At 32.0% G+C, this 12,313-nt stretch overlaps 1 long non-coding RNA gene across 1 annotated transcript in view; it reads left to right on the top strand.

The window, feature by feature from the left end:
- LOC143080610 (uncharacterized) overlaps positions 1–12,313 on the top strand; it is a 191,882-nt gene that overhangs the window by 83,873 nt on the left and 95,696 nt on the right. The window lies entirely within an intron of this gene.

Raw genomic sequence — 12,313 nt, 5'->3', positions numbered from 1 at the left:
ATATAGATTTTGCTAGTTTCGATCGGTTTTGAAAGAGAATTTTCTTTTGGAATTTTAATTGGTTTTTGTTAATTCCTATTTGATGCAGCATTTTGCTCCCAATGCTGTTATTAATGTTAACACTCAATGGGTCAAGTATTATTGTTTTATTTTACCCGAAAGTTTCTTTACTTATTTGTTTTAAAGATTGACCATTATTTTTTTATGTTCAGATGACACCACCCAAATGCTTTTGTTTGTAAGGGATATCTTGAACATTGCACTTAACTTGTATCTTTATTTCCCATTGCAACTTTATTGATCATTTTTAGATATTTTGTGTTAAAGTAGAAAACGCAATATAAGATTGTCCATGTCTGATGCAATTCTGGTTTGAAAATGAGCTTTAATCGTTCAGCTTAATATTGGTAAAGCGATGCTAGTTTATGTTCCTACATGTATATGTCCCGCTTGAGCGCAAAAGTCACATTGTGGTAAGAAAGTTTACTATACCTGCATTGTATACAAGTCTCAAGATCACAAAACGAAATATTGTATCGATGTCGTCCTTCGAAACCAATATTTACACCTGTTATTAATACAGCTGTTTCGCCGTAAAGGATTCCTTTCTTTGGTGAAAAGTCTTTTATCATAGGTTCCTAAAAGAAGATAAAAGGACGATTTATCTCAGGTAGATTACACTTTATATGAGTTTTCTGAGATTTTAAAATGTTATCAGATTTATATTTAAAAAAGAATTAAAGCCTACACGAAAAGTGTCTATTTTGATCGGATAATTATGTTAAATATTTTGAGATAGTTCCCGTAATTGAAATGACTACAAATATTGTCGTACAAGGGGACGAAAACTGAGTAAGTAACATGCTTAAACAATTCGCAATTACAGACGATTGTGATATCTGTATACTTTTGTCTCACACTACACTATAATGAAATTATTTTGCATTTAGTATTCTTATTAAAATCCAATTGACAGAGTATGCCTCAAGAAGAATTTATAATGTTATGTGGCAATATTGCTTGTTTCTGATTTTATCTGCTTATACTGTATTATCAAAATAATGCCCGATTAATGGTAGCACTACAATCTGACATTCCTTACTCCAACCAACCGTCCTTAAAGATGAATTTCTCCGAACTACACACTGGCGTTTTCAAATCTTTAATTCATTTTTAGCTGAAATATTACTCTTTCTAAAACTACGGATACAATTTTATTTTCTGTATGAGAAGTTAAAAAAAAATACTTGCTAATTAATTGCCAAAAATGCTCTACCAACTTGGATGAAAATAGCACATTCAGGTCAAATGGTAGTAAGAATGTGTTGGCATCTTATTTTTTGGAATTTCGGGTCCTCAATGCTCTTCAACTTTGTATTTGTTTGGCTTTTTAACTATTTTGATTTGAGCGTCACTGGTGAGTCTTATGTAGACGAAACGCGCGTCGGCGTATAAAATTATAATCCTGGTACTTTTGATAACTATTTACACCACTGGGTCGATGCCACTGCTGGTGGACGTTTCGTCCCCGAGGGTATCACCAGCCCAGTAGTCAGCACTTCGGTGTTGACATGAATGTCAATTATATGGTCATTTTTATAAATTTTCTGTTTACAAAACTTTTTCGAAAAACTAAGGATTTTCTTACCCCAGGAGTAGATTACCTTAGCCGTATTTGGCACAATTTTTTGGAATTTCGGGTCCTCAATGCTCTTCAACTTTGTATTTGTTTGGCTTTTTAACTATTTTGATTTGAGCGTCACTGATGAGTCTTATGTAGACGAAACGCGCGTCGGCGTATAAAATTATAATCCTGGTACTTTTGATAACTATTTAATTGACCATACCCAAGCCACATTAAAAGTGTCTCAGAGTTGTTTATAAATGCCTCAAGTTAGAGGATATATTATATTTACTGCTGGATGGTAAACCTTATTTCGACTGTCATCTTCAGATACCTACAAATACCTTCCGAAACAAATCATCAAAACATTATGATATGGTTTTGTAAAGGATAAATTCTTTAATTAGATATATCGTAACCAAGCTGATAGGGGTACCCATGAAGTGTTAATTTTCAGTTTAAAAAACGAATTCTCATGAACAATTGTTAGACTTGACACTACAAATTATAATGATCAAACATCAAAAAGTGAACATGATATCCATACATTATTACTACTACCTTAAAGTTATAGTAAGTTCCATTTGAATCGCTGAAGTTTTTTGCATTTACCGAAACAAATATCCCTTTTGTCTGGAGAGTGTTGCTTCTTCCAATAACACAAGTCAAACTGTTCAAATAGATAAACAAACATGCCAGGTGAATGACAATATGTCTCGGTTATTGTATAGAAAGGTATATACTATGAAAATTAGAGCGAGGGGCTTTGCCCCAAGCTCTTATTTTCATAGTATATACCTTTCTATACAATATCCGATTTAGCACATATTTACAACTTGAGTAATCCTGTAATTAGTTTATTGATATGTTTTGGCTGACTGGATGTAGCTCATTTACGTAGTTTTGTAAATCTACTCACTATAATATCATTGTAAAAATGGGATTTCAAAGGCCCTTGACTTTAGAATGTAAAGAATGTAGCTGCTGGTGTAAGTATGTTTATTGATATGAACGAAGCGTTGTTTTGCTATACATGTACTTATTTACATGGTAAGAAGACAAAAGGAATTGACCAAGAGCAGACAATTCTTAAATTGCAGTGAAAGCTTTACATTCTTGAAAATATTTTTTTAATTTCAGACAAAACCTAAAACTATCTTAATACAAACAGTTGGATCCTCCTCCCACATCTTTGGTTGAAACACCTTTTAAAAACGGCTGGATCTGCCCCTGGTATGTACCCATAGGTAGTCTAGTGGATAGTTTATATGCATGAATTATTTTTCACTGAACATTAGGCAACCAATTATCAACCAATTTATGACTAAATATATCAAATTGCTTTATTAATAATTTCCCTTCAAAAGATTCATGGTTGACTCTTTTTGTGTACAAAGTAATTGCATGGAAGATAAAGGATTACAAATTTTAGATTGAGTTGTACTTTAATCAAGGTATAAAGCACCATTATTATTACTCTTTATTTAAATGAAAGAAACTTTTTTAAATGTCAAAACAAAATTTAGATCAAAAGATTGATTAGTAGGATGTTAAAAATCTTTTTGAAAACTAATTACAAACTATTTAGTTAAAGTTGGAACACATCATTTATTTCAAAATAGCCAGTAGCAATTTTTGTTCTAATATCTTGATTACAATACAATGAAATCTTACCCTTGTGGTCATTCATGCGTAGTTACTTAGTACACGGAAAAAGTATGTACTATGAAAATTAGAAGGCAAATTCAAGCAATTTGATTGGACGAGAAGTTGTATGTATGTGCTAATATTTTAGTGTTTTTTTTTAATCTAAACATATGCGATCATAAAGGACTCAGTAATAAAATAAACATGCATCAACGATTTTGGTTGACTGTGCGGTTATAATGAACGGATGTTAACGTTTTGTTAACATATTGGATATTAAATCATATTCTGTAGTACAACACATTTGCTTGCAGTATAATATTCAATAACTGCCGTGTAGACAATGCTATTGTAATGATATGTTATAGATTTCATACATTTTCATTACATGAAAGGACGACCAATTTTAAAAGTTCTAAATATTTACATTTTAAACTAATGTTGAGTAATCATTGATGGCGTGCGGTATGGTATTCAATCAAGTTTAATTCTTTTCATTTTTTGATTCATAATTGGTTTGAGTAACTATTCATTGGTATCAAATAAACAGTTTGAAAGTAACTTAAGATAAAACACAAGGTTTCAAACTTGTTCACCTTGATGTTTTCTAATTTGTAAAAACAATCAAAACTCTAAATTATTCAATTTAAACATTTGGAGGTAAATTTTCCTTGTATGATTATTTTAATGCCCGTGTCACACTGTCTCGATTTTTATATACGATGGACACCCGAATGCGAAAATTGTAAGTTCGTACGAAGTTGGTCCCGATCTCGTTAAAATACCAAAAAGTGACCGAAGCAAGTACGATGAATGACGAAGTCTATACGATGGTGCCGAAATTATATACGATAGCAAAAGATGGACATACGAAGTTTAACCGAAGACGGGTATTTAAGCTTCATATCTCAGCCGAAGCCTACACGATGGATCACGAAGGCTACACGATAGATTACGAAGGCTACACGATGGATTACGATGATGGCGCGATGGCCATACGATGTCTAAAAGACGTCGTGTACAGCTTACGATGCATTTAAATTATATGCCGAAGGCCTCACGCGTTTTAAATTGTTTGATCAATATTGAATATATATTATATTAAACATTTAATTTGGTATGGTGTTACTTGTTAAGAATATCTTAAGCGCTATTAAATTTAAAGTTCAAAGGTCAGGGTCACAGTGGCAGTTGTAATACAAGGCAATATCACCCTTGTGGACACTCTAAAACCAATATGCTTCAAAAGATTTTAACCACATTTGGTATATTGTTCCTAATGATCTGACATTTTTTACGTTCAAGGCAAAAGGTCAAGGTCATGCAGGTGGACTTGTTTTTTTCCTTGAAATAGCATAATACATGTAGGAAATTGCATATTCAATTTATCATTTTCTGCATGTGTCATATACAAATATAGTTTCCATATTTGTCCCCAATATGTTACAAACGAGGGGATGCCACGCTCGGCATTGCCTTGTTTGAACTGTAAAATATGTGACTAGTCTGAATAATCACCAATAATTATTCCCATGTTGACTGATCTATCTTAAAGGTAAGGTAATGGGTTCGTTGATCCCTTTTATTCAAAAAGAGTTCTTTCCAGGAGAATATCATAATAATATAGACAAAAGGAAGGATGTGGGGAAAGCAATAAATGCGGCAAAATATGACATATAGAAACAAAATGGTTATGGAGTAAACATTCGTGTGACAACAACTCAGACGATACATAAAAAAACAGAATAATGTAGAAAAAGTTGGTTTCCCTATATACGTGTACATGCAGTGCATGTTGGTGTACAATTCGCGTTTATGATTTTCATTATGTTACTTGATATGAAAAATTGACAATTTTTTTTAATTTTACTTGTAAAAGTAAATCCTGAGCCTGTAATAGATGCTCTTCTTGTTCCATTTGAATTAATAGAAACACCGCTGTCGCCTTTCTTTTTCTCATAGAATTATATGATATGAGCTCCTTGTTTTGTGAACGCCTTTCTTAACTGTCGTATTAGACTGACCAGTGCATATCGCGCATGGCACTTTAAATGTATTTTAGCGCGAAAATTAACTTACATTTAGCTGGATTTATTGCCGTCGTAGTTCCATCTTGTCGCCTTCGTACTTTTATTCGATGGCAACACGACGGGATAATGAGGTCTTTACGAAGTCGTGTTGCCATCGTTAGACCTTCGGGTAGCTTCGTGATTCATTCGTGTAGACATCGTAATGTCAAAACTGCCCGACGGAAACGATGGAAATACGAATGCAATACGATGTTCAAAGATGCATTCCCGGTGACATTACGATGGTGAGGATGGTGATACGAACTCAATACGAACCCTCAACATCGGACGCACCTTCGGGGATTTTTTAACATGTTAAAAAATTTAGAACCCTTCCCGAAGTTGTCCCCGAAGGCTAGAAAAAGTGGCCGATGGTTCTACGATGGTTAAAGATGGCATTACGAATAGCCCAATCTGGATACGATCAGTTCCGATTTTGAAAATTTCCATAATCGTGTTGCCATCGGCGTAAAAATCGGGACAGTGTGACGCGGGCATAAACAAAAACAGATAATTTAAAAAAAAAACCAATATAATTAGAAGTTCCGGAAAGAAATCTATATGTCATTTTGAATGATCTTCGCAATACATGTAGGAACCACTGATAATTCTACCAGATTTCGCGTTGATTCTGTGTCTGATGATGAATTTAATTTCCATTATCGACACTGTAAATGCAATAATTTAATACTTAGCAATACTACACTCTTATTCAAAGTTGTCACCTTCATCGTATGATGTCTAAGTACCTATAACACTCGTTCTATGTATCTGTATCAATTTTGGAAAACGTTAATTCTGATCATTCAGTGTTTTATTAATTTTATTTGTTATTAACCGTTTTGTGTGTACTTTCTCTGCCATTGATGTATATGATATTAAGGATTATGTACCCTTTTGTTGTTTCAATGCTTAACATATGGAAATTTTATAGAAAATCCACAGCCTCCCCTTGTACTCTAATATTTGACAATTCGGTGCTTGATAGATAGCGGATTATTGCATGCAATGATAGCAATGATTTCCTTAAAACAAGTTTATAAATTAAGATATTGGTTAAAACAAATATAAATATGGACCAATTCAAGTACACATTCTAGGGTGCGCTCGACTTTAGTGACTCAGCACGAGTTTTTTTGGAACGTAAAGGTTGTTTAAGATTTTTGAAAACAATAAACGCTAGCACATCATGGCCAAACACGTGAGTAATCTATGTTTAAAATTTCATAACAAAAATCTCTGTATTGAAGTCTGTGGATTTTATGCAAAAATCTTGACTTTGTTTGCCTGCACAAAATCCGCATTTTCTATTAAAAGCAACAAAGCAATAAATAATATTACTTTAAACGAAGTTTCCCTTTGGTATATGTACAAAATGGCACATCTCTATTATTCATTATCTTTGGGGTTTTGATATAATTGCACTTTGAAAATTTCAAAATTCACATGGCTAAAGGAGGGGTCATAAACCTTATTCTACAAGAAACAAATGTATGCTTACCTTGTATAAGGTGTTTGGACTATAACATTGTGACATCCTACTCCACTGATATCAACAGAAATACTATCATTAATATTTCCGATATATTTTCCACTTATTGTCAATATGGTACCACCATTAATAGGTCCGCTTGATGGATACACCTGTGGGAAAAATTATACATAGAACGAGAAATACGAAAGTCTTTATTAATTTTTTTTTAAACTACGAGATCTTCGGCAAATGGATTATGATACTGTGGTCTTCAATAACACTTCCTTCAGGATTCCGTATTCAATTTGTACTTGCATATTCAGTGTATTTTACAATTGAGTATTGCCTATATGAATTGTATATATCTGTTGAACATGTTGAATAAAACAGATTATTGCCAATCTATTTTACGCTACAAATTTTATATATATTTGCATGGTAATGTCGACTACACACCATCTAAATATAATCTATAATCTGAGCGTTCGTAAATATAACAGAATAAGGGTTTGATATATTTAATTTTAAAAAGAAATGTGACTGTACAACCTATAAAAAAACTAAGATTGCAACTGACCCAGACACAAGTGTCCTGATTTTTCAAGTCGCTGTGCGTTTTTAAGCTAAAAGACGTACTTATACCTTTGTCATGACAAGTATTCTACACACTGGAAAGGTTAAAGTATTTAAAGGAGTTTATGCCGTATTCATCATTAAACTGTCTATCTTTTATTTTATATGACCGCCTCGGTTGTCTACATTTGACACGAGTAATTGAGATTTTAGGTTCGATCCCCGGCAAGGTCAAACCAATGACTTTAAAATTTGTATTTGCTGTTTTACCGCCAAGCAAGCAGGAATTAGATCAATGTGTCCTAGTTCGATGCATTGTCTTGTTACCCTGTGAACCAACACGTTTTAGACCTGGTTCAGCATGTCCGTCTTATAATACTTAACAGGGTTCATATTGACATAACATTAACATGTTTTAGGCCTGAGTATGCATTTAATTTTCCACGTTGTGTTAAATAGGCATCGATCATAATTATCTTTATTTTGCTATAAAATTTAAAAAAAAACCGATTTATCCTGGGGTCAACACAATTGGTCACGGACTAAAAAACTAATCGCCCTTCTCCGAGTTGTAATTTGGTTATATATATATTTGTGTGCATCTTATATAGTATTCAGCGCTCCCAATACTTTTATGCTTCTCGGATTATTCTTTATTCTTATTCAATGTTTGCGCTGTGTACTATTTTGACTCATTGGAAGAAGCAATTGTAAGTCACCAAATTCTGTGAAGACCAAAACCGAAAACCATACATGTATTGAGATACTAACTAATGTCATGTTTAAATACATCACTCTATTCATAATACATTGTGTTATAAAGCCAAAGAAGGAAAAACGACAAAGCCTTTAAAGACATAAATACCTTATCAATTGTCGGTGTACACCTCGTTGCAGTAATACATTCAGCAACTACAACACATATATTACTGACAGTGAATAATTTTGATTTTAAATATATAAATAAAATAAATTGATAAAACAAAGATATGAATAAAAAAGAATAAATAATATGGAAGATGAATAATAATAAAGAAAAATTAGTATGCAAAAATAAAAAAAAAAAAAAAAAAACACGCTTGGTTTGAGAACAATATGCATGAAGTGTGTAAACAAGGCATATTGTTTTGAACAATTAAAGAAATGTTTGTACTGAGGATTTATAAAAGGGAAATTTGTGTTTTTGGTCAGATGTATTTTACATGATCAATTATATAGCATAGCGTGAAGCAGATTATTGTTTTTCCGTATGACAGGTTTATTATTTTTTATCTTAGTCATATTTTTTTTAAATACTTAAAGACGGAAAAAACTGTAAGTTTGTGATGTTAACAGTTTCTCCTACAAAATGTGTGATGTAATTTTTGACCATCGAGCAAACTATGTTTGCATACCAGTCAAGATTTTGTAGAATGTTAATAAAATATATATAAAAGCGGAAACGTAGAGGAATCAATGGTATAAAGATATGGTAATGTCTTTGAATCTTAAGCACATTCCCATTACCGTATTAAAAACCATATCTTAAACAATATATACCAATTTGGGTGATTGTGTATACCTGCTTTAAAAAAAAACTTCACTAGGAGTTTTAAATGGTAAAAATGATGATACAAATTTTTTTTTCTCAGAAATTATCCAAATACTTTCATTTGTTATTAATGTTCCTTAGTTTCCATTTGTCTTTTTACAATATCTTTACTCTGCATTGTTATATTATGTTAAAGTTGTTTTTTTGTTTCCCGCCTTTGCAGAAAGTATTAATCGAATATTCCACAGGTGACCAGACCTGTAGTTATTTCGATCAAGTAAGTCTAATATCATGGAATGTCTTCAACATTTATCTTTAAGAACATTATTCTTTAAGAGTACGGTAATTTTTAAAAAGTACATTTTTTTAAAGAGATTTAACGTTTCATACCAAGTTCACATCTATTACCAATCCATCCATTTAAACATCCAAATATACAGTTACCAGTTTCAAGGTCACACGGTCCAGTGCAGTTTGTTGGGCACGTTTCAGTACATAGAGGACCATAATGTGAAGGAGGACAACCTAAAAAAAGCAATATTTACTCAATCAGAGTGTCAAAATAAGTATCAAAACTATCATCCAATGTAAATTTCAAAAAGGAAAAGTATACAAAAACTAAAAAAAAAAAAAACATTCACTCGATTATACCAACCAAAAGAACGACTGGCAAACACATATCTCGTTCTTGAATTGGTAGAGGCATTTTCTGAAGACAACTTATTTGATTGAAAGGCGCCTAATAATATAAAACCCACTCATCTCCAACATGTTCAAAAGGTTTCAGATGGAGTTTGGCATCGAAATTGCTTCAAATAATCTCTTTAATAATTTATAACATTGAATTTAAGATTGAACAGTTATGAAAATGTTTAACATAACTTGTCTTCAACATGTACAAACTAATGATTGATAGCATTTGATTTTGTCAGCTATTTAAGTAAAGCAAGGAGCAAAATTTGAATTCAAACATTTTCGTATTACCAAATTTTGATAAGGTGTAACTAAGTATACAACCCTAACAAAGATAAATCGCGACCATGATATTATCAGTGCTCTATAAATATATCATTTACTGGCTTCAAATTGGTTTCAAAGTGGCGATTCAACAATTGCTGTTTAATAAACATTACCTGTAAATGAGATGATAAAATATCAACCTTACACAACGTTTGCTTGAATCAATTCTACATGTCTGTTGAAAACAAATCCTTTTGTAGGCATTACATGTTGCAGACATTTTTGTCAGTAGTGCTGTTGACGAACATTTAACATGGATTTGATCAGTCTACAGAAAACAAAGCTATTTCGACAGGAATAAATTGTTGAAAGAGAGACAAAATTGCCCAAAAAATGTAAAAATTAAGCTTTTTTTTCGCACAGTGAAAAGAAACCCATATGGAGTACGCATGTATTATCCATGTTATCCTCATATTTCCAGTAACGTTATGGACAGAAGAATAACAAAAAATAAATTAAAACCTCAAATAGGGTCATCCTAAAACATATCTACTAAAGGTCAATAAATTTAACATTGCTAAACATTTGTTAACTTATCTTATAGTATACAAAATGTGTACCTTATACATCTAGTATTAGAGTTTACTAATATATTAATCAAATCACCTTCTTAGAAATTGTTTTGTTTTGTCGTGGTTTTTGCTTAATCAAAGTTTACAGACGAAAAAAAAAGAACGTTAAATTGCTGATTGGGAAAACTTTATTTCATCCTTAAAAACAGTCAAAAGAATTAGTGGCTTGTTTTGCATTTGTTTGCATTATAACTTGTAAAATTTAAAGAATGAAGTCCTATTTTTTCACTTTAAGCATGATTCAGGATGTACGTAGTTGAGGTTTCGGAATAAGTGTCAAATGTTCGGACTCCTTGGTGCTTTTACTTAGTAGCTCATAAAAGGTCATTTGACAAAATTTAGACAGATTCTTGATTTTCTTTCTTTTGATTTGATACCCAAATAATACCAATGCAAATATAAGGTAAAAGTCCGAGTCAGCCTTTTCCCGCCATATTTAAAAACTTATATCTCGAAAAGGAGCACCATGACTTATCAATATGTTTAGCTTGTTTTGATCCTTAACTAATACTCTTCCAGCTTAAAGTATCAATTTTGAATTCTTGATTTATTTAATTTTACCTTAGATTACCTAAGTATATCCTTAAGGTACTTTTTGCATATACTTACATTTTCTCATTTAGAAAAAGTAAAAAATGTTAGTACCATTGTTCTCTACTTGCAAGAGGAACACATATTACAATAAGGATAATTTTATTAAAAAACGGATAGGTTTAACATATCAACTAATGAATTCTCTACGTATGTATAATACACGAAGAAATATTTTACCCAAGAGTACTTTTGAATGCTTATTATTTTGGTTTCTAATTTGCAGAAGATTGGTGCATGGAGACGGCTATTTATAAAAACAGATTTCATAATTATATAAAAAATGACTTTGGAAAGTACAATGTTTTAGAAATGAGTTCTATCCATGTTATTGGCCTCTACACTATTTTGATTCTTTTAGTTAAATGTCGTTAGGTATCTTCTCTATAACGATGTATTACCCGCGCCTGATGTATAAGTAATTTTAATGTTTTATTTTTTTTTGTTTCGTTCACTCACCAACAATCCCAATTTCGCATATTTCACGTAAGGAATGGTCGCTCTGAATGTATACGTAAATAAGATATCTGAAAACGACATTGACATAAATCACAGAAGGTAAAGTTTCGTTTCTAAATAAAACAGTTCCATTTTCCAACAAAGTACTGATATTTGATGCGTAAATGGTATGGTTACCTCTCTGTGTAGTGTTCACTAAAACGATAAGAAACGAATATCATATATAATTTCAATGTTTAATCTCAACTTGAAGCAATTACAAAATAAAAATATTTCGGATCCGTTGGCAATGAAATTATAACAAATGAATTTTGTTTAATATAAATAAGATGTGGTATGAGTGCCAATGAGACATCTCTCCATCCAAGTCACAATGTATAAACAGATAATTCTTATAGGTCAAAGTACAGCCTTTAACACGGAACCTTGGCTCACACCGAACAGCAATCTATAACGGGCCCCAAAATGACAAGTGTAAAACAATTCAAACAGGAAAGTATACTTTCATCCCCATCTTACAAACAACAAATGAAAAACACAAAACACATAAAACCGAAAAGAAAACAATCAGATCCAAAAGGAAGGCGAAAACTAGAATGAAAAGAAAACTCTTCGCTTATCCGATGCGCTTTTCTTGATTTACCGTCATCAGGAACGCTCTGACTAAAACATTAGAGAGCCAATAATATATAAATACTGAAAAACGTGATAAATGCGATGACCAAAATGGGCATAAATATGAATATCCATGAT

This window comes from Mytilus galloprovincialis, chromosome 1 (genome assembly GCF_965363235.1).
Source record: "Mytilus galloprovincialis chromosome 1, xbMytGall1.hap1.1, whole genome shotgun sequence".
NCBI classification, from domain to species: domain Eukaryota; kingdom Metazoa; phylum Mollusca; class Bivalvia; order Mytilida; family Mytilidae; genus Mytilus; species Mytilus galloprovincialis.
This window is presented reverse-complemented; position numbering and strand designations above follow the sequence as displayed.